This window comes from Staurois parvus, unplaced genomic scaffold (assembly GCF_062004578.1).
Source record: "Staurois parvus isolate SC_StPar_1 unplaced genomic scaffold, SC_StPar_1.0 ptg000133l, whole genome shotgun sequence".
NCBI classification, from domain to species: domain Eukaryota; kingdom Metazoa; phylum Chordata; class Amphibia; order Anura; family Ranidae; genus Staurois; species Staurois parvus.
Window position 1 is genome coordinate 526,133 of NW_028317929.1, and position 27,160 is coordinate 553,292.

Genomic DNA, 27,160 nt, shown 5'->3' on the forward strand with positions numbered 1-27,160 from the left:
ACTCCCAGTGTGCATTAGAAGCTGCAGCATTTCAGGTGGAGCCTGCCACATTTTCTGGCTAGAGGGCATACAACATAATCTAGCCATTTTTTCCCCAGCTGAGCTGTCCTGGTCTGCCCCATTCATTCATCTGTGTCCTGCCTTCTCTGCAGTTATGAAAGGGTTACAAAGGGTAACAGGCAGTATAACCTTTGATGTCTACACAGTAAAGAGTCGATGATTGATAACCGATGATCTTTTACTGATAACATGTGATCATAGTACATGAAATGTGAATGAATGTAAATGCGCGCGGTAAAACTGAAATACAAACATAATAAAACAGACATGAGTACATATCTAACTACCTAGCTATATACATAACATTCCTCAGTACATAGGAGGGGTACTTACAGACTTTGGGGGTCTAATCAAGCCCATATATGAAGAGAGAACAGCATCCCACATCTACTTGCATAGTAGAATTTCTTCAGTCTGAAGAGATGAGGTCACTTCCTCCCAAGTTAGCAGACAGGACGTCCCTAGCCTTAAAGGGGACAGACACTGCTGAATGCTAAAGAATGCCTTGTGTAATACAAGGCAGCACACTCCCCACCTGGCATAATAATGATATGCCACTATTAAACTCCTGGAAGGAGTAAAACGACTTCCGTGATGGGTCTAAGGTACACCTTAGGGGTGCCCTGTTTTACTACTCTGACCTCTACTTTCCTGACTCTGCTATCACTACTAGCATCAGTCCCCACAATGAGTCCAATTGGCCACTCGTTCCTGTGGGCCTGAGAGTCTTTTAGTAGAACAACATCTCCAACTTGTAAGTTGGGCTTGTCGGCTTGCCATTTGTTGCGTGGTTGGAGGGTCGTCAGGTACTCCTGTCTCCATCTCTTCCAGAAGATATCGGCAAGGCTTTGAACTTGTTTCCATTGCTTGGTGTACAAGTCTTTAAGATCAAAGTCCCCGTTGGGAGCTGTCACCATCTCCATCTTCTGGGTCAGCAACGTTGCAGGTGTCAAGACGGTTGGCATCTCTGGGTCAGTAGACACTGGGACCAAAGGTCTGGCGTTCATGATAGCCATGACTTCAGCCATCAGCGTGGTTAGGACTTCGTGTGTGAGACGAGTAGATCCAATCTTTAGAAGCATTGCATCTAGAGTGCGGCGAGCTACTCCAATCATCCTCTCCCAAGCTCCTCCCATATGTGAGGCATGAGGAGGATTGAAGATCCAAGTGCATCTTTGGTTTTGAAGATAGTTACTTGTCTCTGAGTCTGTTGCAATGATCTTCAATTCCTTGCAGGCTCCAATAAAGTTTGTGCCACAGTCAGAACGAATCTGTTTTGCTGGTCCTCGAATGGAGAAAAATCTTCTCAAGGCATTGATGAAGCTTGAGGTAGATAGAGACTCAATTACCTCAATGTGAACTGCTCTGGTACTCATACACGAGAAAAAAACAGCCCAGCGTTTGCTCTCTGCACTGCCTCCTCTGGTCTTGCGAGAAGAAATGTTCCAAGGACCAAAAACGTCCAGGCCCACATTTGTGAATGGAGGATCTGAAGCCAGTCTGTCTGGAGGTAAGTCTGACATCTTCTGGACTTCAAGTTTTCCTCTGATTTTCTTGCAAGTTACACATTTGTTAATCACACTGGAGACTAGTCTTTTACCTCCTAGGATCCACAATCCAGCTGCTCCTTCAGTGAGGTGGCGACCTTGATGTGCAACTTGCTCGTGGTGGTGTCTTGTCAGAAGAACGGCAACATGATGATTCTTGGGTATGACAATGGGATGTTTTTCTAGAATAGTCGTATCAGCTGCGGGTAGACGACCTCCAAGTCTCATCACTCCATCTTCATCAAGGACAGGGTTCAGCTTTCTGAGCGGGCTGTGTTTAGAAAGGTCTTCTTTCTTGAGAAGACATTGAATTTCTTCCTTAAAGGCTTCCTGCTGAACACATCTGATAATGGTGACATTGGCTCGCTCAAGATAGTCATTGTTACCCTGGTCAACACTGGCTGTTTTGCTGAAGGATCTGGCCAAGCAGATGAGTTTCCCTATGGCACGGATGAGTGACTTCCAGCTGGAAAACCTTTCAAACCTACATGAGCCAAGACCTTCTCTGGTGGTTAGAGTCTTGTAAACTGCAACTAGAGGTCTTACCTCTTTGTCTTGGTCTGGTTCTACAAGCTGAAAAGTTCCTTTCTGATCAGTCTCTTCAGTTTCTGGTCCAGTCAAGAAGGATGGACCTGTGAACCAGTTAGTCTGTTTGAGGACAGCAGCTGGTACCAGTCTAGTCCCATGATCAGCAGGGTTCTTGTCTGTACTGATGTGATGCCACTGTTCTGGACTTGTACACTTTCTGATACGTGTCACTCTGACACGTATGTGTAGAATCTTCTTGAAGCGTTATGGATATAACCTAAAACAATCTTGCTGTCCGTGTAGAAGTTCACTGCATGGATCTCGATGTCCAGTTCTGCAATGAGTAAGTCTGCCATCTCCACAGCTAGGACAGCAGCACAAAGTTATAAGCGATGGACTGTGTGAGCAGGTCTTGGAGCCAGTTTGGACTTTCCCAAGATGAATCCTGCATGGCTTTGTCCCTGAGTGTCTATGACTCTAAGATAGGCTACAGCTGCTATAGCCACGGTGGATGCATCTGAAAACACGTGTATCTCTCTTCGTTTTGTAACAAAGAAACAGAGACGTATGGTCTTTGGATGCTAAGTCGCTCAAGCTCCAGCAAAGAGTCTTTCCACAACTTCCACTGCATTTCTTTCTTTTCAGGTAGAGGTGTGTCCCAATCACTTTGTTCTAGCTCAGTTGTAATCTCTCTCAAAAGAGCTTTGCCTTGAATGGTGATGGGTGCTACGAACCCCAAGGGATCGTAAAGACTGTTGACCGTAGACAAGACACCTCGCTTTGTGAAAGGCTTCTCTTCCCTGGATACTCGGAAGGTGAAGCTGTCAGTTTTCAAGTCCCAACTAAGCCCTAAGCTTCTTTGAAGGGGTGGTGAATCTATACCTAGATCTAGGTTTTTGAGGTCTTTTGCACGGTCTTCTGCTGGGAATGCTTCCATGACTTTGCTGTTGTTGGAAGCCACTTTGTGCAGTCTTATGTTAGATTCTGCTAGCAAGTCTCTAGTGCTTTTCAAAATGTCAATGGCTTCTCCACTACTGGAGAAGGAAGCAAGTCCATCATCTACATAAAAGTTTTTCATAACAAATTGTTTGGCTTCAGGGTTGTGTCTGTCACCTTGCTGCGCTGCTCGTCTTAAGCTGTAGATAGCGACAGCTGGTGAGGGACTGTTCCCAAACACATGTACTTTCATTCTATACTCTATGATACCTTTGTTGAGGTCATTGTCTTCATACCATAGGAACCTCAGGTAGTCTCTGTGGTCTTCACGGACAAGGAAGCAGTAGAACATCTGCTGTACATCTGCTGTTACTGCAACAAGTTCTCTTCGGAATCTGATAAGGACTCCAAGAAGTGTGTTGTTCAGGTCTGGTCCGCTGAGAAGTACATCATTAAGGGAAATACCTTCATGCTTTGCACTAGAATCAAATACTACACGTATCTGACCTGGTTTTTGAGGATGGTACACTCCGAATATTGGCAAGTACCAGCGTTCTTGTGTTTCATGCAGTGCTGGTGCTTTTTCAGCTTGATCTTTGTCAAAGATTTTCCGCATGAATTCTTGGAAGTGTTCTTTCATGTCTGGATTTCTTTCAAGAGTGCACTGCAATAGCGCAAGGCGTTTCTCTGCTTGCACTCTGTTGTTGGGAAGACGATGTCATGGTGTACGGAATGGTAGTGGGGCTACCCAACTGCCTGCTTTGTCTTTGAAGACTTCTCTGTCCATGATCTCAAGGAAGAGGTTATCTTCAACAGATGGTGCTAGTTTGTCATCATCTTGAGTTCTCTCAAACACTTTGTGGCCTAGCTGATCTGAATCTTCAGCTGAGGCTGTATCTTCCAGGAACCTCTGGATGTTCTGGGGATGTGTTGGGTTAGATAGTTTCTCTTTAATCTGCATGCTGTTGTTACATGGGCAAAGACATGATGTGCGACCGTTCTGCAACAGATTTGTTCTGTAGACATTCACCTTTGCGGGTTTGGGAAGTCCATCCAGACATATATTTCCAACGATAACCCATCCAAGATCAAGACGTTGAGCAAATGGTGCATTGTGCGGCCCATTGTATTGTTCTCTGACCTTGTGCACTCTCAGTATGTCTCTTCCTAGTAGAAGGACGATTGCAGCATCTGGGTTGAGTGTTGGGATCTTGTCTGCTATTCGCATGAGATGAGGGTAGTGACGTGCCACTTCAGGTGTGGGAATCTCTGACCTGTCATCTGGTATCATGTCACATTCTATGAGGGTAGGAAGAGTCAGCTGCGTCTTTCCATCTAATGACTCGATGGTGTAGTTGTTTGCTCTTCTCCCTGATGTCTCTATAACTCCAGAACATGTCTTCAAGGTGTATGGAGTTGAACTTCCTTTGTCCCCGAAGAGGTCGAAGAACTCTGTCTTTGCTAAAGACCTGTTGCTTTGTTCGTCTAGAACTGTATACATCTTCACTGCCTTTTCTCTGAGACCGTTGGGATACACTTTGACTAAGCATATCTTGGAGCATGATCTAGAGAGTCCTGGTTCTGTACAGATCTCAGTGCACTTTGAAGTTATCGCTGGTGTTGCACTTTCTTTTTCCTCCCCACCATGATCTTCTTGAGTTGCTGGAACTTCTCATCTCCATGGTGGTGGTCCTGGGTGCAGTGCTGACAGATGTCGGTCATTGTTGCATTCTGTGCACCGTATTTCTCTCTTACAGTCTTTTGCAAGATGTTAGATGTTGCGTTGAGGCGCAGCATCTGAAACAAATGTGATTGTCTTTAAGGTAAGCCTTGCGCTCCTCTAATGTCTTACTTCTGAAACTGCGACATTTTCTTAGTGGATGAGGCTTGTTGTGTATTGGGCACTGTTTGTCTGGATCCTCAACTTCCTTACTTGTGTTGTCTTCCTGATTGGCTGCAGCCTCAGGCGGTACTTCTGTCTTCCGCACAGACACTGTTGCTCTGCGTTCTTTGTAGTGTACTGGCGGCTGCTTCTCTGTCCTTGGGGAGCTTGCAACTCTCTTGTTCAGGAAGGCGAAGCTTGGGTCATTGTGTGTCTTAGCTTGGTCTACAACGAATTCAGCGAGGAAGACAAACGGTGGAAATGCAACTTGATAGTCTTTCTTGCATCTGGGTGCTTGAGAGACCCACCTTTCTTGCAGGTTGAAAGGGAGCTTCTCGATTATGGGCTCTACTCCACGTGCTGTGTCTAAGTATAAGAGACCTGGCAGAGTTCCACTAGTCTTTGCTGCTTCTATCTCTAGGAGTAGGTCTCCGAGCTCTCTCAGCTTCTGATTGTCTTTGTTTGTCATTTTCGGGCAAGTTTCAATTTTCTTTAAAAGTGCTTCTTCTATTACTTCAGGTGACCCATAGCAGTCTTCCATTCTCCGCCAGACCATCGCAAGTCCTGCTGTTGCATCATGGACATGCACTGACCTGATTCTTTTGGCCTGCTCTGAGGACTCTGGTCCTAGGTATTTGGCGAGTAGGTCGAGCTTCTCTATGTCTGTCAGCTCTAAGTTTTGGGTGCTGCTTAGGAAGGATGACCTCCAGGCCCAGTAGTTTTCAGGACGATCGTCAAACTTCAAGAGACCAGTGCTCACCATCTCACGGCGCATCAGGTATTTCGACACGTCTGTAACCCTTGCTGTGTCAGGTGCATTTGTTCTGGGTACAAACGCGGGACTACTGGCTGATAGTGACTAGAGATGAGCGAATTATTCAAAAATTCGATTCGACTGATTCGGCGAATTCGTGAAAAATTTTCGATTCGAGTCGAATATATTCGCTGCGAATTTAACTTATAAAAGGGTGTTTCTAGGCTTCAGAGAGCCTTTATATTAGTGCAGAACACTGTACCTTTAATTTAAATGCCCTTGGAGTCTGCAGGGGAAGAGAAATAATACTATCAGTCAGTATGACATGCAGATGAGTGCCGTCGATCTTAGAATCACCGCACACTTCACTCATTTGGGCAGTCACGGGGCCAAAACCAGAGTGTGGAGCCACAGTGTGGCGGTGGAGGCAGCAGCAATGGGAGGCCATACAGCACCCTATGACAAAATGGAACCCACCAGCAGTGTGAGGAGACCTGAAAGTGGCACATGGCAGAGTGTGGCGATGGAGACAGCAGCAATGGGAGGCCATACAGGGACCCATGAGACACTCTGGACCTGGCAGCAGCATGAGGAGGCGGTACGGGGGCCCATGGCAGATTACGGGCTTGGCAGCAGCAATGGGAGGCCGTACAGGGACCCATGACACACTCTGGACCTGGCAGCAGCATGAGGAGGCGGTACAGGGGCCCATGACAGATTACGGGCCTGGCAGCAGCATGAGGAGTCGGTACGGGGGCCCATGACACACTCTGGACCTGGCAGCAGCATGAGGAGGCGGTACAGGGGCGCATGACAGATTACGAGCCTGGCAGCAGCAACTTGGACAGGAGGACGTTCAGCTTCTGCACCGTCGGGTGCGTGCTCGCAAACTGTTGTCTCTTGGAAACGGATTCCAAGAAAGACTGCTGACGGAATCCGTGAAGAGGAGTAGCAGGAGAAGGAGCATCTGAACGAGCGGAATATGCCAACAAGCGACAACAGGGGCCCATGACAGATTACGGGCCTGGCAGCAGCATGAGGAGTCGGTACGGGGGCCCATGGCAGATTACGGGCCTGGCAGCAGCAATGGGAGGCCATACAGCACCCTATGACAAAATGGAAACCCACCAGCAGTGTGAGGAGACCTGAAAGTGGCACATGGCAGAGTGTGGCGATGGAGACAGAAGCAATGGGAGGCAGTACAGGGACCCATGAGACACTGTGGACCTGGCAGCAGCATGAGGAGGCGGTACAGGGGCCCATAGCAGATTAAGGCCTGGCAGCAGCAATGGGAGGCCCGTAATCTGCCAGCACCCTATGACAAAATGGAACCCTGGGCTGGGGCAGGCAGAACCGCCGTATCTTTATCACGGTTTTCCCAGGCCACCGAATGGCGACGCTGCATATGCTCACGCAACGCTGTAGTCCCAACATGGGCCCCCTGGCCACGCTTGACTTTCTGGCCACATAGTCGACATACGGCTACGTTTACTTCCTCGGGCGGCTTGACGAAAAATTGCCACACCGCCGAGTAGGAAACTTTGCCCCCGCTACTCCTCACTGGCTGACTGCTACTTCCTCTGTGCACACCGGCACCACTACTGGCCGTGGTGGTAGGCTGCAGTGGAGCTGGTGCTCTACTCCGTGGCCGTTTGCCTCCACTGACACTGCTGCGACCCTGCTGCCTCCTGGCAGCAGCAATGGGGAGGAGGAGGCGGTACAGGGGCCCATGGCAGATTAGGGGCCTGGCAGCAGCAATGGGAGGCCCGTAATCTGCCAGCACCCTATGACAAAAAATGGAACACACCAGCAGTGTGAGGAGACCTGAAAGTGGCACATGGCAGAGTGTGGCGATGGAGACAGCAGCAATGGGAGGCCGTACAGGGACCCATGAGAGACTCTGGACCTGGCAGCAGCATGAGGAGGCAGTACGGGGGCCCATGGCAGATTACGGGCCTGGCAGCAGCAATGGGAGGCCCGTAATCTGCCAGCACCCTATGACAAAAAATGGAACACACCAGCAGTGTGAGGAGACCTGAAAGTGGCACATGGCAGAGTGTGGCGATGGAGACAGCAGCAATGGGAGGCCGTACAGGGACCCATAAGACACTGTGGACCTGGCAGCAGCATGAGGAGGCGGTACAGGGGCCCATGGCAGATTAGGGGCCTGGCAGCAGCAATGGGAGGCCCGTAATCTGCCAGCACCCTATGACAAAAAATGGAACACACCAGCAGTGTGAGGAGACCTGAAAGTGGCACATGGTAGAGTGTGGCGATGGAGAAAGCAGCAATGGGAGGCCGTACAGGGACCCATGAGAGACTCTGGACCTGGCAGCAGCATGAGGAGGCAGTACGGGGGCCCATGGCAGATTACGGGCCTGGCAGCAGCAATGGGAGGCCCGTAATCTGCCAGCACCCTATGACAAAAAATGGAACACACCAGCAGTGTGAGGAGACCTGAAAGTGGCACATGGCAGAGTGTGGCGATGGAGACAGCAGCAATGGGAGGCCGTACAGGGACCCAAGAGACACTGTGGACCTGGCAGCAGCATGAGGAGGCGGTACAGGGGCCCATGGCAGATTAGGGGCCTGGCAGCAGCAATGGGAGGCCCGTAATCTGCCAGCACTCTATGACAAAATGGAACACACCAGCAGTGTGAGGAGACCTGAAAGTGGCACATGGCATGACACACTGTGGACCTGGCAGCAGCATGAGGAGGCGGTACAGGGGTCCAAGGCAGATTAGGGGCCTGGCAGCAGCTATGGGAGGCCCATAATCTGCCAGCACCCTATGACAAAAAATGGAACACACCAGCAGTTTGTGAGGAGACCTGAAAATGGCACATGGCAGAGTGTGGCGATGGAGACAGCAGCAATGGGAGGCCTTACAGGGACCCATGAGACACTGTGGACCTGGCAGCAGCATGAGGAGGCGGTACAGGGGCCCATGGCAGATTAGGGGCCTGGCAGCAGCAATGGGAGGCCCGTAATCTGCCAGCACTCTATGACAAAATGGAACACACCAGCAGTGTGAGGAGACCTGAAAGTGGCACATGGCATGACACACTGTGGACCTGGCAGCAGCATGAGGAGGCGGTACAGGGGCCCATGGCAGATTAGGGGCCTGGCAGCAGCTATGGGAGGCCCGTAATCTGCCAGCACCCTATGACAAAAAATGGAACACACCAGCAGTGTGTGAGGAGACCTGAAAGTGGCACATGGCAGAGTGTGGCGATGGAGACAGCAGCAATGGGAGGCCGTACAGGGACCCATGAGAGACTCTGGACCTGGCAGAAGCATGAGGAGGTGGTACAGGGGCCCATGGCAGATTAGGGGCCTGGCAGCAGCAATGGGAGGCCCGTAATCTGCCAGCACCCTATGACAAAATGGAACACACCAGCAGCGTGAGGAGACCTGAAAGTGGCACATGGCATGACACACTGTGGACCTGGCAGCAGCATGAGGAGGCGGTACAGGGGCCCATGGCAGATTAGGGGCCTGGCAGCAGCTATGGGAGGCCCGTAATCTGCCAGCACCCTATGACAAAAAATGGAACACACCAGCAGTGTGTGAGGAGACCTGAAAGTGGCACATGGCAGAGTGTGGCGATGGAGACAGCAGCAATGGGAGGCCGTACAGGGACCCATGAGACACTGTGGACCTGGCAGCAGCATGAGGAGGCGGTACAGGGGCCCATGGCAGATTAGGGGCCTGGCAGCAGCAATGGGAGGCCCGTAATCTGCCAGCACTCTATGACAAAATGGAACACACCAGCAGTGTGAGGAGACCTGAAAGTGGCACATGGCATGACACACTGTGGACCTGGCAGCAGCATGAGGAGGCGGTACAGGGGCCCATGGCAGATTAGGGGCCTGGCAGCAGCTATGGGAGGCCCGTAATCTGCCAGCACCCTATGACAAAAAATGGAACACACCAGCAGTGTGTGAGGAGACCTGAAAGTGGCACATGGCAGAGTGTGGCGATGGAGACAGCAGCAATGGGAGGCCGTACAGGGACCCATGAGAGACTCTGGACCTGGCAGAAGCATGAGGAGGCGGTACAGGGGCCCATGGCAGATTAGGGGCCTGGCAGCAGCAATGGGAGGCCCGTAATCTGCCAGCACCCTATGACAAAATGGAACACACCAGCAGCGTGAGGAGACCTGAAAGTGGCACATGGCATGACACACTGTGGACCTGGCAGCAGCATGAGGAGGCGGTACAGGGGCCCATGGCAGATTAGGGGCCTGGCAGCAGCTATAGGAGGCCCGTAATCTGCCAGCACCCTATGACAAAAAATGGAACACACCAGCAGTGTGTGAGGAGACCTGAAAGTGGCACATGGCAGAGTGTGGCGATGGAGACAGCAGCAATGGGAGGCCGTACAGGGACCCATGAGACACTGTGGACCTGGCAGCAGCATGAGGAGGCGGTACAGGGGCCCATGGCAGATTAGGGGCCTGGCAGCAGCAATGGGAGGCCCGTAATCTGCCAGCACTCTATGACAAAATGGAACACACCAGCAGTGTGAGGAGACCTGAAAGTGGCACATGGCATGACACACTGTGGACCTGGCAGCAGCATGAGGAGGCGGTACAGGGGCCCATGGCAGATTAGGGGCCTGGCAGCAGCTATGGGAGGCCCGTAATCTGCCAGCACCCTATGACAAAAAATGGAACACACCAGCAGTGTGTGAGGAGACCTGAAAGTGGCACATGGCAGAGTGTGGCGATGGAGACAGCAGCAATGGGAGGCCGTACAGGGACCCATGAGACACTGTGGACCTGGCAGCAGCATGAGGAGGCGGTACAGGGGACCATGGCAGATTAGGGGCCTGGCAGCAGCAATGGGAGGCCCGTAATCTGCCAGCACTCTATGACAAAATGGAACACACCAGCAGTGTGAGGAGACCTGAAAGTGGCACATGGCATGACACACTGTGGACCTGGCAGCAGCATGAGGAGGCGGTACAGGGGCCCATGGCAGATTAGGGGCCTGGCAGCAGCTATGGGAGGCCCGTAATCTGCCAGCACCCTATGACAAAAAATGGAACACACCAGCAGTGTGTGAGGAGACCTGAAAGTGGAACATGGCAGAGTGTGGCGATGGAGACAGCAGCAATGGGAGGCCGTACAGGGACCCATGAGACACTGTGGACCTGGCAGCAGCATGAGGAGGCAGTACAGGGGCCCATGGCAGATTAGGGGCCTGGCAGCAGCAATGGGAGGCCCGTAATCTGCCAGCACTCTATGACAAAATGGAACACACCAGCAGTGTGAGGAGACCTGAAAGTGGCACATTGCATGACACACTGTGGACCTGGCAGCAGCATGAGGAGGCGGTACAGGGGCCCATGGCAGATTAGGGGCCTGGCAGCAGCTATGGGAGGCCCGTAATCTGCCAGCACCCTATGACAAAAAATGGAACACACCAGCAGTGTGTGAGGAGACCTGAAAGTGGCACATGGCAGAGTGTGGCGATGGAGACAGCAGCAATGGGAGGCTGTACAGGGACCCATGAGACACTGTGGACCTGGCAGCAGCATGAGGAGGCGGTACAGGGGCCCATGGCAGATTAGGGGCCTGGCAGCAGCAATGGGAGGCCCGTAATCTGCCAGCACTCTATGACAAAATGGAACACACCAGCAGTGTGAGGAGACCTGAAAGTGGCACATGGCATGACACACTGTGGACCTGGCAGCAGCATGAGGAGGCGGTACAGGGGCCCATGGCAGATTAGGGGCCTGGCAGCAGCTATGGGAGGCCCGTAATCTGCCAGCACCCTATGACAAAAAATGGAACACACCAGCAGTGTGTGAGGAGACCTGAAAGTGGCACATGGCAGAGTGTGGCGATGGAGACAGCAGCAATGGGAGGCCGTACAGGGACCCATGAGAGACTGTGGACCTGGCAGCAGCATGAGGAGGCGGTACAGGGGCCCATGGCAGATTAGGGGCCTGGCAGCAGCAATGGGAGGCCCGTAATCTGCCAGCACTCTATGATAAAATGGAACACACCAGCAGTGTGAGGAGACCTGAAAGTGGCACATGGCATGACACACTGTGGACCTGGCAGCAGCATGAGGAGGCGGTACAGGGGCCCATGGCAGATTAGGGGCCTGGCAGCAGCTATGGGAGGCCCGTAATCTGCCAGCACCCTATGACAAAAAATGGAACACACCAGCAGTGTGTGAGGAGACCTGAAAGTGGCACATGTCAGAGTGTGGCGATGGAGACAGCAGCAATGGGAGGCCGTACAGGGACCCATGAGAACCTCTGGACCTGGCAGCAGCATGAGGAGGTGGTACAGGGGCCCATGGCAGATTAGGGGCCTGGCAGCAGCTATGGGAGGCCCGTAATCTGCCAGCACCCTATGACAAAATGGAACACACCAGCAGTGTGAGGAGACCTGAAAGTGGCACATGGCATGACGCACTGTGGACCTGGCAGCAGCATGAGGAGGCGGTACAGGGGCCCATGGCAGATTAGGGGCCTGGCAGCAGCTATGGGAGGCCCGTAATCTGCCAGCACCCTATGACAAAAAATGGAACACACCAGCAGTGTGAGGAGACCTGAAAGTGGCACATGTTTGGGGCATGATTCATGGCGGATTTAGTCAGTTGTGTCAGGAACTGGTGGTTTGAAATCCAGACTAATCCATGCCTGATTCATTTTCACAAACGTGAGTCTCTCCACACTTTGGGTGGACAGTCGTGTCCTCCGCGGAGTTACAATACCTCCTGCCGCACTAAACACGCGCTCCGATGCCATGCTACTGGCCGGGATGACAGCCTTTCAAGGGCAAATTCAGCTAGTTGGGGCCAAAGGTCAAGTTTCGTTGCCCAGTAGTCAAGGGGATTGTCTACCTCGGTTGGCAGGGTGCTGTCCAAGTAGGCCCAAGCCTGTTGTTTGAGGTCCTGCTCCAGGTCCACCTGATGCTGCTGCTGCTGCGGCTGGTTAGTAGTTTCCTCACTGCGCTGGTGAAGAAAGCTACTCATCATCGACTGCAGACTGAGGCAGCCGCTGCTGGTGGAGCTGCCACTGCTCCTACCACCCCACCCCTCCCCTGCTGCCATGGCAGCGGAACGCGAGCGCACAGGGCCCACAGTGTCTGAGGATGGACGTTGGCGCACAAAGGCAGAGACCAACTGACTACATAGGTGGTTTTTATAGTACGTTATTTTGGCCTCCCTCTCAGCAGGTGTGAAAAAGGCCACCATTTTTGAACGGTAGCGAGGGTCCAACAAGGTGGACAGCCAAAAGTCATCCCTCTGTCTGATGGTTATTATTCGGCTGTCGCTACGCAAGCAACCGAGCATGCTATGGGCCATTTGTGCCAAGGAATGCGAGGGACTCCCTGCCTCCATCTCCACAGCATACTGTCACGGTGCGTCTGGGTCCTCTGTCTCCTCCTCCTCCTCCTCTACCAGATGCTCCTGCTCCTCCACTCCTGTCCGCTGAGTGGAAAAACCACCCATTTCACTCAATAATTCCTGAGCACAAATGTCCTCCTCTACCTCCTCCTCTTCTTCCTGTCCTGCCCCCACAGGGGTCATGTGGCGTTGAGATCTGTGCGCCACGTCTACCGCACCCTGACCAGCCATTGTTAACAGCATTTGTTCCAGGACGTGCAACAGAGGAATGACGTCGTTCATCCCATAGTCCTGCCGACTCATGAATAGCGTGGCCTCCTCAAAGGGCCTGAGCAAGCGGCAGGTGTCACGCATGAGCTGCCAATGGCTGACATCGAAGTTACACAGGGGAGTACCTTTATCCGCTTGTAACATCAGGAAATCGGGGATGGCCTTTCGCTGTTCGTAAAGGCGGTCTAACATGTGTAGGGTTGAATTCCACCTTGTTGCAACGTCGCAGATCAGGCGATGCTGTGGAATTCCGTTCTGCCGCTGCAGCTCAAGGAGGGTGTGCTTTGCGGTGTAGGAATGGCTGTAATGCATGCAAAGTTTATGTGACATTTTAAGGATGTCTTGCAGTGGGATGGTGGATTTTAGGAACCGCTTGACAACCAGATTGAACACGTGAGCCATGCATGGCGCATGGCACAACCTTCCTTGACGCAGAGCAGACACCATGTTCTTTCCGTTGTCGGTCAACATGGTTCCGATTTTAAGTTTGCGCGGAGACAGCCATCTGTCGATTTCTCTGTTCATTACACTGAGAAGTTCCTCCCCTGTGTGACTACGTTCGCCAAGGCATACCAGGTGCAGCACAGCGTGACACCGTTGCGCCCTGCACATGTGATATGCCGGTCGGGTAATGGGACTTGGCACGGGGGTGGCGGCTGAGGACACGGCGGAAGAAGAGGGGGTAGAGGCGGACATCTTTTGTGGACCAAGGACGTGCAAACGTGGAGGCAAAAGCGGCGTGACCTGTCCAAGTTGCTGGTGCGGCTGTGCTGACACGACGTTCACCCAGTGGGCCGTAAATGACATGTACTGTCCCTGACCGTAGTTACAGCTCCACACGTCGGCGCTGCCGTGCACTTTGGCAGAGACCGACATGCTCAAAGACTGGCCCACCATCTCTTCTACATGTGAATGCAGGGCTGGCACTGCCTTTTTGGTGAAGAAATGACGGCTTGGCACTCTCCACCGCGGCACGGCACAAGCCATCATTTCTCGGAAAGGTGCTGAGTCCACCACTTGGAAAGGGAGGGACTGCAGCACCAGCAACTTGGACAGGAGGACGTTCAGCTTTTGCACCGTCGGGTGCGTGCTCGCAAACTGTTGTCTCTTGGAAACGGATTCCAAGAAAGACTGCTGACGGAATCCGTGAAGAGGAGTAGCAGGAGAAGGAGCATCTGAACAAGCGGAAGATGCCAACGAGCGACAACTCCCCTCAGCCGAGGTGTTGGAGCCTTGACTGGCTGATAGAGGGCGATTGACGTCGGGTGACGGAGCAAGTAACGGAGCGGGTGATGGAGCGGGGGCTGGGGCAGGCAGAACCGCCGTATCTTTATCACGGTTTTCCCAGGCCACCGAATGGCGACGCTGCATATGCTGCCGCAACGCTGTAGTCCCAACATGGGCCCCCTGGCCACGCTTGACTTTCTGGCCACATAGTCGACATACGGCTACGTTTACTTCCTCGGGCGGCTTGACGAAAAATTGCCACACCGCCGAGTAGGAAACTTTGCCCCCGCTACTCCTCACTGGCTGACTGCTACTTCCTCTGTGCACACCGGCACCACTACTGGCCGTGGTGGTAGGCTGCAGTGGAGCTGGTGCTCTACTCCGTGACCGTTTGCCTGCACTGACACTGCTGCGACCCTGCTGCCTCCTGGGCAACCCACCGACTGTTTTGCTCGCTGCCAAGCTGCCACCCTCTTCTCCTGATGATGCGGAAGCAATAGCCTGATGACGACGAGGCTGCCAAGTGCGATCAGCCTCATCATCATCAATTAGGGTCTCCGCCTCACCACTAGCCCCCTCGGCTGCGTGTGGGTCAGGAGACAGACCTGTCTCTAGACCGGCTACCGAGCCACTCTCCTCGCCACTACTTCTTCGCCTGGCTGCTAAAGAGGACGGATGTCTCCCCCCGTTCCTGACCGCCCTCTGTTAGCTCTTCCTCACTGTACAGTGGGGCTGAGCCCACAGCATGCGATACTTCGCTTGGTGAGGGAACACCAAAGGACAGGGGCAGGTTGAGGACACGTGATTTCAGTGGGCTTGCTCCCGGGCCATGCCAACTAACGGTTGTGTCTGACGTACCCACCGACCGTTGGCTGTAGGTGTCAGAGGTGACCTGGGAAGAGGAAGACGACCGAGCCAACCAATCGATGACGGCAGGGTTGTCGGTGGAGACACGACCGCTGGATGACACCGGGAGCAATGGCCTCTGGCTGCGACTAGTGCTGCCTCGACCCCTTCCTCTGCTGCCACGTCTGCTCGCTCCTAAAACATTGCCTCCTCTGCCACTCCTCTGCATGTTGTCTGACATACTCTTTAATTCAACGATTATGTGTCCCTGAGTAACAATTCTGTGTCCCTGAGTAACAATTCTGTGTCTGTCCCTGAGTAACAATTCTGTGTCCCTGAGTAACAATTCTGTGTCCCTCAGTAACACTTCTGTGTCCCTCAGTAACAATTCTGTGTCCCTCAGTAACAATTCTGTGTCTGTCCCTGAGTAACAATTCTGTGTCTGTCCCTGAGTAACAATTCTGTGTCCCTCAGTAACAATTCTGTGTCCCTCAGTAACAATTCTGTGTCTGTCCCTGAGTAACAATTCTGTGTCCCTCAGTAACAATTCTGTGTCCCTCAGTAACAATTCTGTGTCCCTCAGTAACAATTCTGTGTCCCTGAGTAACAATTCTGTGTCTGTCCCTGAGTAACAATTCTGTGTCCCTGAGTAACAATTCTGTGTCTGTCCCTGAGTAACAATTCTGTGTCCCTCAGTAACAATTCTGTGTCCCTCAGTAACAATTCTGTGTCCCTGAGTAACAATTCTGTGTCCCTGAGTAACAATTCTGTGTCCCTGAGTAACAATTCTGTGTCCCTGAGTAACAATTCTGTGTCTGTCCCTGAGTAACAATTCTGTGTCCCTGAGTAACAATTCTGTGTCCCTCAGTAACAATTCTGTGTCTGTCCCTGAGTAACAATTCTGTGTCCCTGAGTAACAATTCTGTGTCCCTGAGTAACAATTCTGTGTCCCTCAGTAACAATTCTGTGTCCCTGAGTAACAATTCTGTGTCCCTCAGTAACAATTCTGTGTCTGTCCCTGAGTAACAATTCTGTGTCCCTGAGTAACAATTCTGTGTCCCTCAGTAACAATTCTGTGTCCCTCAGTAACAATTCTGTGTCTGTCCCTCAGTAACAATTCTGTGTCTGTCCCTGAGTAACAATTCTGTGTCCCTGAGTAACAATTCTGTGTCCCTGAGTAACAATTCTGTGTCCCTCAGTAACAATTCTGTGTCCCTCAGTAACAATTCTGTGTCCCTGAGTAACAATTCTGTGTCCCTGAGTAACAATTCTGTGTCCCTCAGTAACAATTCTGTGTCCCTGAGTAACAATTCTGTGTCCCTCAGTAACAATTCTGTGTCTGTCCCTCAGTAACAATTCTGTGTCTGTCCCTGAGTAACAATTCTGTGTCCCTGAGTAACAATTCTGTGTCCCTCAGTAACAATTCTGTGTCTGTCCCTGAGTAACAATTCTGTGTCTGTCCCTGAGTAACAATTCTGTGTCCCTCAGTAACAATTCTGTGTCCCTCAGTAACAATTCTGTGTCCCTGAGTAACAATTCTGTGTCCCTCAGTAACAATTTTGTGTCCCTCAGTAACAATTCTGTGTCCCTCAGTAACAATTCTGTGTCTGTTCCTCAGTAATAATTCTGTGTCTGTCCCTGAGTAACAATTCTGTGTCCCTGAGTAACAATTCTGTGTCCCTGAGTAACAATTCTGTGTCCCTCAGTAACAATTCTGTGTCTGTCCTTGAGTAACAATTCTGTGTCTGTCCCTGAGTAACAATTCTGTGTCCCTCAGTAACAATTCTGTGTCCCTCAGTAACAATTCTGTGTCCCTCAGTAACAATTCTGTGTCTGTCCTTGAGTAACAATTCTGTGTCTGTCCCTGAGTAACAATTCTGTGTCCCTCAGTAACAATTCTGTGTCCCTCAGTAACAATTCTGTGTCCCTCAGTAACAATTCTGTGTCCCTCAGTAACAATTCTGTGTCCCTCAGTAACAATTCTGTGTCTGTCCCTGAGTAACAATTCTGTGTCTGTCCCTGAGTAACAATTCTGTGTCTGTCCCTGAGTAACAATTCTGTGTCTGTCCCTGAGTAACAATTCTGTGTCCCTCAGTAACAATTCTGTGGCCCTAAGTAACGTTTCTGTGGCCCTAAGTAACGTTTCTGTGGCCCTAAGGAACGATTCTGTGGCCCTAAGTAAAGTTTCTGTGGCCCTAAGTAACGTTTCTGTGGCCCTAAGTAACGATTCTGTGGCCCTAAGTAACGATTCTGTGGCCCTAAGTAACGTTTCTGTGGCCCTAAGTAACGTTTCTGTGGCCCTGAGTAACGGTTCTGTGGCCCTAAGTAACGATTCTGTGGCCCTAAGTAAAGTTTCTGTGGCCCTAAGTAACGTTTCTGTGGCCCTAAGTAACGATTCTGTGGCCCTAAGTAACGTTTCTGTGGCCCTAAGTAACGTTTCTGTGTCCCTAAGTAACGTTTCTGTGTCCCTAAGTAACGTTTCTGTGGCCCTAAGTAACGTTTCTGTGGCCCTAAGTAACGTTTCTCTGGCCCTAAGTAACGTTTCTGTGTCCCTAAGTAACGTTTCTCTGGCCCTAAGTAACGTTTCTCTGGCCCTAAGTAACGTTTCTGTGTCCCTAACTCTCTCCCTCAATACAGACAGCTCTGCCTCTCTTGAATGACTGGAGGCAAATGGAGAATTCTAAAATGGCCGCCATTTATAGCTCGACCATTACACAGTGCTGGCTGTCTGGCTGCTGATTGGCTAATGCGATCACATGTCATGAATGAATGCATTATGGGTCAGCGCGCCTTGTCTGCGCGCCTTCCCAGACATCCCCACTCCGTCGCCGCACATGTCGCCGCCATTTTAGGAAAAATTTCGATTCGCGCATCCAAAGTATGCTAATTTTCGGATTCGTCGCGAATCGAAATTTTCCTAATATTCGAAACGAATTCCACTTCGCCTAGTTCGATTCGCTCATCTCTAATAGTGACTGATGGGTTCGTTGAGGTATTTGACTAAGTCTATTTTGGTCAGATGGTTGCTCTCCTCTATTGTAGTCTAGATCTGGTTTTGCACGAGGAGAGGTTATATCGCCATCTACTTGGTTTCTTAGCGTGTTGGCGGTTTGGTATCTGAGCCCGTGATTGGTTGACTTATCACGTGGCGGTTCCGGTTCAGTCTTGTAGTGATGCGTAACATCAAAGCTGTCTGCTCCCAACTGGGTCCTTGATGGTTTCGGTGCGTCACTAGGCTGTTTATCAGGGTACAGGGTTGCTTGTGATTGCACGTACTCACGGGTGCGTTGGAATGTACTGAGAGGTGTTATCGGGGTTTCCAGTACATCGCTCTCTACAAACTGAATATCTGCAGCTCTCGCGAGAACTTCGGCTTCAGCTATGGCTGCTGCAGCTATTTTCTGTTGCTGGAGTATGTGTAAAGAGGCTTGTACTTCTGCCTTTCTCCTTAGCGTTTCTGCTTCTCTCCTTTTTATTTCAGCTTCCCCTTCGGCTTGTCTCTTTTTCTGCTCTTCATCTAGGTAGCTTTGCTCTTTCATAAGCTCTGCTTCCTGTATGGCATAGGAGGCCATGGCGCATGCGGCCTCGGCCTTGGCTTGTGCCCTGGCGGCGATAGCGCTGACTGAAGACAAGTTTGTGACGCTAGAATGTCTGGAACTTATATGCTTACTCCTGGCTGCCCCAGCACTGACTGACGATAGGTCTGTGACGTTTGAATGCCTGGAACTTGAACGCTTAGATCTGGCGGTTTCTGCTTTGGATGACGACAGATCCGATTTGTTATAAGTTCTCGGCGTGCTGCATTGTGACCTAGTTTCCAGCGTACTGTGCATATTTTCTTCCTGTTTGCACGAGATTTTAGGAAGGGTTAATTTAGTGATATCTTTCATATCTGAGTTAGTTTCACTTTGCTATGCCTAGACTGGCTGTGCTGTGGGGATTTCACACACACGTACTGCTGTATTAACAGTTAAGAGTCTTTTCTGTGTTGTGGGGCTTGCTGTAGCGTTTTCACACAATGTGCTCTGAAGTAACCGTGTAAGTCTTTTTACTGTCCTGCCTTCTCTGCAGTTATGAAAGGGTTACAAAGGGTAACAGGCAGTATAACCTTTGATGTCTACACAGCAAAGAGTCGATGATTGATAACCGATGATCTTTTACTGATAACATGTGATCATAGTACATGAAATGTGAATGAATGTAAATGCGCGCGGTAAAACTGAAATACAAACATAATAAAACAGACATGAGTACATATCTAACTACCTAGCTATATACATACCATTCCTCAGTACATAGGAGGGGTACTTACAGACTTTGGGGGTCTAATCAAGCCCATATATGAAGAGAGAACAGCATCCCACATTTACTTGCATAGTAGAATTTCTCCAGTCTGAAGAGATGAGGTCACTTCCTCCCAAGTTAGCAGACAGGACGTCCCTAGCCTTAAAGGGGACAGACACTGCTGAATGCTAAAGAATGCCTTGTGTAATACAAGGCAGCACAATCTGATTTCAGTTTTTTTCAATCATGGAAGCACAGCATTATATGTGGGCATTTCCTAGGGTGGTCTGCATAGAAATGCAGCCTGCCTAGGAACTTCTAGTCATTCATCCACCCATCAAGGCATTTTGATATGTACTTAACATCAGCAGAGTGCTGATGTTTTCAGAAAAGGTATGTTTTTAAAAGGTTATGTACAGCACCCTGCTGGTTCCTTGTCTAGGCAAGTGCAGTTAACTAATATGTGACTTGGTGGCTCTGTACCAGAATAGTGTCTGGTTGCAGCAGTGTCATCAGGTGCTAGGCCCATTTTAGTTAGGGCCCTCCTGCAGTGATGTCATGGTTGAGTTAGTGCTCAGGTTTAACCCAGGTCTTTAAGGCCAAGCCAAGAGTTCCCTGAGTAAGGTTACTCCCCTGGAGTTTCCCAGGAGAGGTGTACCTAGGGAGGGAGTGTCTACAGAGAGCCCAGTCCTGTAAGTACTAATGACATCAAGTGGAAAGAGATACTGTTAGAGGGAGATGGCTGTTAAAAGTGCCGTATATGCTTTCATATGTGACTACTATGAACCATCCACTAAATTTGATTGACTATGTAATGTTAAGTGACTCCAGAATGTATGCTAATGTGATGTTACTGTTATGCCATTCCCTAAATTCTTTTAGGAAAGTGCAGCAAACCTACTTTTATGTGTGAATATTCCTTCCTTTTAAAGGTCAATGACCTTCCTTATAAAGGTCAATGGCCAGGAATGTCACGTGGAGGCCTCTGGCATGGAGTGGCAGAGGGATTGTCCTCAATAGGAGGGGCAGTGTTCTAGTAGGAAAGGAGCAGGGAAAGGGGATTTGTGATTCTGGTGCCAATTCTAGCCAACCACGAAGCCTCTCTTACATTCGCATTGCATGGAGAAGCAAAGAGACTCAATGATGACATTACTGGGTCTTAAATAAGGTATGTAATTAAACAAAGGTTTTATTTAAGAATTTCATATTGAGCATATTGCTGATGGGGAGGAATTGACCTGAGAAGGCAAAATATAATCTTCAACTTTAAGATTTTAATTGGTCTGAGTAGAGATAAAAGTCTCCTCTTTTAAGTTCACATCTATGCTAGGTTTCTCTTAATACATTCCTTGTGAATCAGATGTGGCAGTTCATAATTCCAAACCCGCCTAAGGATGTGATTATTGGTATAAATATAAAACATAACATTCCAGCAGCCATAAAGTCTTAGATGCCAAGTTTGCTATTAGTATATACAAGCCAGTTCATCACAATTAAAATATCTTTCAAGCTCTTGTATGGTTCCCTTTGTCATGTCATAGCACATAAATAATAATTAGTAGCAGATTTGTGTTTAAGTTTGTGATTTATCACTTTAGATTTGTGGTTTAAAAGCAGGGGCAGTGATGAAGTACAAAACCGTTTCTCACCACATTTTAAAATAGTGTAGCCAAGTGCTTGGCTATAGATAAAGTGATTTTGGACACTTTGCTGCAGTGCTCTCTGTGCTCCCAATGGACTTCAGTTGAATGGGTTAACACTACCTTGCCTCCATCCACCAGTGGGAACTGACAAGCAGAAGGAGGTCTAGAGACTTGGTTATGAGCAGCATTGAATCATGGTAGATGTGTTGCTGGGCAAGGATCATGTTATGGGTGTCAATGGACTATAGAACTACAATTCCCAATGTGAGCTGGATATAAAGAGACAGAGAGCTGAATTTGCACAGGCTATATATGGAGGAATTTTCTCTTTGCGGCAAAGAGACCAAGGTGTGCACATCGCTGCCTGCTGAGGACACTGCTGCCATTAACCTGTTACTGTTAGTAGAGACTGGGCACATAGAGACTGGCCATATAACTAGTGCCATTATTGTTATTATGCTTTAGCATGCAGATTTTAATGGGACTGTACTCATATGCACCACCATAAAGACTGGGTCCCGCCGCTGAAGAACTAGTGCTAAAGGCTGCTCACTCAGATAGCTGCTTTACAAGAACTTTGCCTATTGTCCTCATTAGGGAGTTTTAAATGTAATTGCTGCCTTTCATATAGAGTACACTCAAAAGTGACTATAGACTACTGTTTACAGAGCAGTTATTGCAGTATTGATTGCTGTTATTGTTTTCTAATGCCATTACATATTGTTCATTTTGTGGACTACCAGGTTTACTCTAATTTAGCTGCATAGAACTCCATTCTATGCTGATATAGCATAGTGAACTTTTTGTTTAGTGAACTGCGATTTTCCTAGTCCTTTACTTACTCATATATATGCATACTGCTATTTACTGCTGCCCCTGACAATATATTGGGATTCATTTACCACTAACCAGTCTGATGTTTGCTTTTTGATACTAAACCTTTGTTGCATGCATCCTCTCTCTTTTTACCAGAGTCTGGCTCAGCTTTCCTTTTTTACTCTATTCTGGGTATTGTATTCCTGTAAGTTTAGCTCATTGCACCTATATGCATGCATGCTGTAATTCAGCAATAGAGTGTATATCATTGTTGTATTATGCTTGATGTTAGATGACATACTTGGTTATCAGTACCTGCTGGGTGATTGTATGTACTGTATATGCCTAATACAAACTTACTACTAAAGTAGTGTTGCTATCTTTATTTGTGCTCCCAGTAGCAGTGCTGTATCCATTTGTTTAATCTGGCGTGTCAGTGAGGTTGAGGTTGCTCTCAGAATTGATCCAAAAAAACGAAGAATCCAATCTACCAAGAGACTCCTACAGGGGTAGCGCTACACTAGTTTGGACATTTATTCACAGTGTATTCATTTACACGAGCCTTTCCAGTGATTTGTTTCTGGATTTTTAATTTTCTAGATGATATATTCATGAGGTCAATAGGAGGAACCTGGGGGTGTCCAGACATCAAGCTTGTGTTTTCTGAGGTCTTGCTTCTGTGTAGAAAGCTTGATGTCCACCAGCCAGGAAAATGAACAATTACCAATAGAATGTATCTGCAGCACATTAGAGTTCTCAGTAAGGCCAATAAACAAACTGTGTCACACCTCACTCTAGCTGGTAACTAAAGAGTCTCTTTGGGATGTTCAAGGCATGACTCACAAGTGGACCATACATCACATATTTCAGATCAGGAATTTGCTGTCACCAAATGCTTAATGTTTTTGTGTTTATGTTATTATGGCCCTTGGCTGCACCTCTAGTTTGCTAATGGATTACAGTGAGATATAGATTTGTTAGAAATCATATTTGAGTTGGGGTGAGGTTATGACATCTATTTTTAGATTGCTCTGATTCAGAAGTGTTAACTTCATTCTTATATAAAATTGAACATTTTTTCTGACCCTGGAAAAAGGTGCAACTGCTTGGGAGGTGTTTCTAATAGTTCAGAATGGCTTGGGAAGGCATAAAGCTCACTCAATAAATATATTAATAAAATATATAAAATGCACAAATAATTACTAATATAATAATACATCACTAAATGTATTTTTTAATGCAAATATTGTAAATACCTGAATTTGACCTGGTATCAGCATCTTACAATGCATGTACAGCAGAGCTGGATAGTGAATGGAAAAAGCAACACAGGCAGCCAATCAATCCAACTGCAGACAAGAAGCATGCTGATAGGAAGAAAAATCAGAATAACAGAGAGATGAGCTTATCACATTGCTGGTTCCTCTTTCTATTGTTCTTTCACAAACTGGGGTGGGTGTAGAATGACCTGGGCTCAGGAAAATTGGGTTGAATGATCCTGGCTAGCAGGCTGAGGACATCTAGCTATAGGAAAAAAGTATTGCAAAAAAGTATTGAAATCTCTGGTTTGAATATTGTAGCAAATGCTGATGTAGCACCCTCCTAGATAGGCTAGGTAAATTGTATATTTTTTGTCCCCAGTAATCAGTAGAGCAGTTTGTTAATGCTTTTATGCTTTTGGCTATTCTAGGCTTCACTTGCTGCAGGTTTGACTGCTTCCCCCTGACTTCTGGAGGATTCTGGAATGTAGCGGACTAGAAGAGGCAAACCCACAGTCTGAATATTAATGTGGTCTCAGCCAATCTCTGGGGGAGGATACCTAGTAGGTGGCTGGGGAGCACATAAATAATTGGGGACATGAGGCAGCCCTGTTCTTGTCCAGGAGGAGATGTTCCAAGCCTGAAGGGCTGCTGCCCTTCTGGGAAGTGCAGCTGAAGTTCTTACAGGAGCTCATCAAGGTCCTAGCTATGCTATAGCTGGGGGGCCTGTTTGATGAAACTTGCTGGAACTAACTCAGGGATTTCACTGAGGATCTGGTCTGGAGAGTTCATAGGAGAAATGTCTGACTGATATTAGAAGGAGGAATTCAAGTATCCAGGAACATTGTGAGTTTACAAAACTGAGTGTAGAATAATAGTGAGTATGTGCTGCTACCACCCCCCTGTGCATCAGTGCCAGAGCTTCCTCAAATAGGGAGAGTTCTTATAGTTTCTCAAGAGTTACTTATTCCCTTAGTTGCTATTGGAGGGACTGCACTAAAAGTGTCCTCTTGTTTTTGCTTTGTGTTACTGGAGTATTCCCCACCCCATCCAAGTTTATTTAGCAATAAATCTCAAAAAGACAAACATCTAGACCAGGGGTATTGAATTAAAATTTAAGGAGGTCTGGTCACTAAAATTATCTTCTGACCGAGGTTCAAATAGGGTGTGCCCATTAGTGTGCCCCCTTATATTAGGTGTCGTCATCAGAGTGCAACTTTACATCATGTATTCACATCAGGTGTGCCCATCAGAGTACTCCTTTACATCAGTTGTCCCCATCACAGTGCCAACTTACATCGGGTATTCCCATCACATTGCCACCTTACATCAGGTATTCTCATCAGAGTGGCCCCTTACACTCAAAGTACCCATTTTTATCATATTTCCCCATCACAGTGCCCCTTTACATCATATTGCCCTTCAGAGTGCCCTTTCTGTCACATGTGCCTATCAGAGTGCCCCTTTTAATCACATGTGCCCATCAGAGTGTCCCTTTCCACAGTATGTGCCCATTTGTGCCCCCTTAACATAAAATGTTCCCATCAGAGTGCCCCTTAACATAAAATGTGCTCATCAGAGTGAACCTTAACATAAAATAAGGGCACATTTTATGTTAAGGGGCACTCTGATGAACTAATTTATATTAAGGGGCACTCTGATGAGAACATTTATATTAAGGGGCACTCTGATGGATACATTTTATGTTAAGGGGCACTCTGATGGGCACATTTATATTAAGGGGCACTCTGATGGATACATTTTATGTTAAGGGGCACTCTGATGGGCACATTCTATGCTGTGCCCATCAGAGTGCACCTTAACATTAAATATGCCTGTCAGAGTGCCCCTTAACATAAAATGTGCCCATCAGAGTGCCCCTTAACATTCAATGTGCCCATCAGAGTGCCCCTGTAAGACTAAACACTACCTTGAGGGCAGACAGGAGCTGTGCCGGGATCATTGCTGAAGGACGCTTGTGTACAGGGCCAACTTTAATATTGATTGGACCCTGGGTAGCTGTTTTTTTGGGCGCTACACATTACAATTTTGCTCTCCACCTGCTCTGAGACATACAATAAATAGCAGCCAGACTCAAGATCGGTTTTCTGCAGCAGATGAGGCAGAGATTGCTATTGGTTACAGCATATCAATACCGCTCACTGATTGGTTGCTAGAGGTTAAAGCACACATTATGGCTCACTAGTTGCTAGGGGTTCCAGCACATTTCTGCTTGCTGATGGTTACTAGAGGTCACTGTACATCTCTACCACTCACTGATTGTTTACTATTGGTTACTGTTCATCATTACCACTTACTTATTGGTTGCTGAAGGTTAACGTGGCACTTTCTCTATGGAGGGGCCCCTGGGCTGAAGGTTGTAATCTTTCTTTGGAGGGGCCAATAGACTGGAGGTAGCAGTCTCCCTGTAAAAGCTCCCCTGGACTGTGGTTGCAGTCTCTCTTATGGAGGGGCCCCTGGACTAGAGGTTTCAATCTCTCAATGGAGGGGCCCCTGGACTGGAGGTAGCAGTCTCCCTATTCAGAGGGTCCTGGACTGGAGGTAGCAGTCTCCCTTTTGAGGGGCCCACTGGATTTGCGGTTGCAATCTTCCTATTAAGGAACCCCTGGATTGGAGATGACAATCTCTCTATGGAGGGGCTTCTAGAATGGAGGAGGCAATCTCACTATGCAGGCTCTCCACTCTAAGAGACCACTATCTCCAGCCCAGGGGCCCCTCTATAGAGAGACTGTTACCTCCAGTTCAGGGGCCCCTCAGTAGGGAGACTGCTACCTCCAGTTCAGGGGCTTGGGGCCCCTCCATAGAGGGACTTCTACCTTCAGTCCAGGGGCCCCTGTTTTTATAGGGTGACATTAGAATGGAAGTCACTGGGATAATAAATCAGCAGTGAAGTGTCACCCCCCGTATTGTGGGGGTTAAGGTCCCACCCGTGTGTGTTCTGCATGTGATCTCTCCTGAGCTACATTGAGCATGGTCCAGCTTGCCCTTCCTCCTCCTCCACAGCTGGCAGGTGCCAGTCGGACCTGTCAGTGTGGCACAGGGTGGCATGGATGCTTTCCGTGTGGTGAAAGGGAAGGACCTGTTACAGTGTGGCTGGAGGGGGGGACAGCCCTAGTCTTCCAGCAGGTGCTAGTTAGACCTGTCAGTGCGGCACAGGATGGCCCTGGAGCTGGAGAGACAGGGAAAGGGGCAGGGCGCACACGTGATGTCGTGTTGCCATGATGACCACCCTGCTCAGCGGTGGATCTGTCATGGCAGGCTAGCGGTCCAGGCTGCAGCGCTGCTGGGGCCATTCTTAGACCATGGTCCACCATTTAGTGACCACTGCTCTAGACTGTAAATTTAGCCGGAAACAGTGACTGTTGCTGTGTGCCTGGCTACCACTATACTAACTTGGAAAAAGAACCTAGGACAAATCAGTGGGCCCTGTTGGGGGTTAGTGCTACACTAGTTTTGTTATAACATTGTTTAATGTTTGCTGGAAGATCTGCTGCAATATCTACAGCACAAAACAATCAGGTAATGACATCCATGGTACAGATGAATCTAATTTTGGACTGCACTATTTTTGGGATGCACATTTGTTTTATCTGTAGCCTAGATGTGATTACCTGATAGTTTTGTGCTGTAGACCTTGCAGAAAATCTTCCTGCAAACATTAAAAACATAACAAAACTAAAAAACAAAACTGACTTGTCCAAGGTTGTTTTTTTTCCT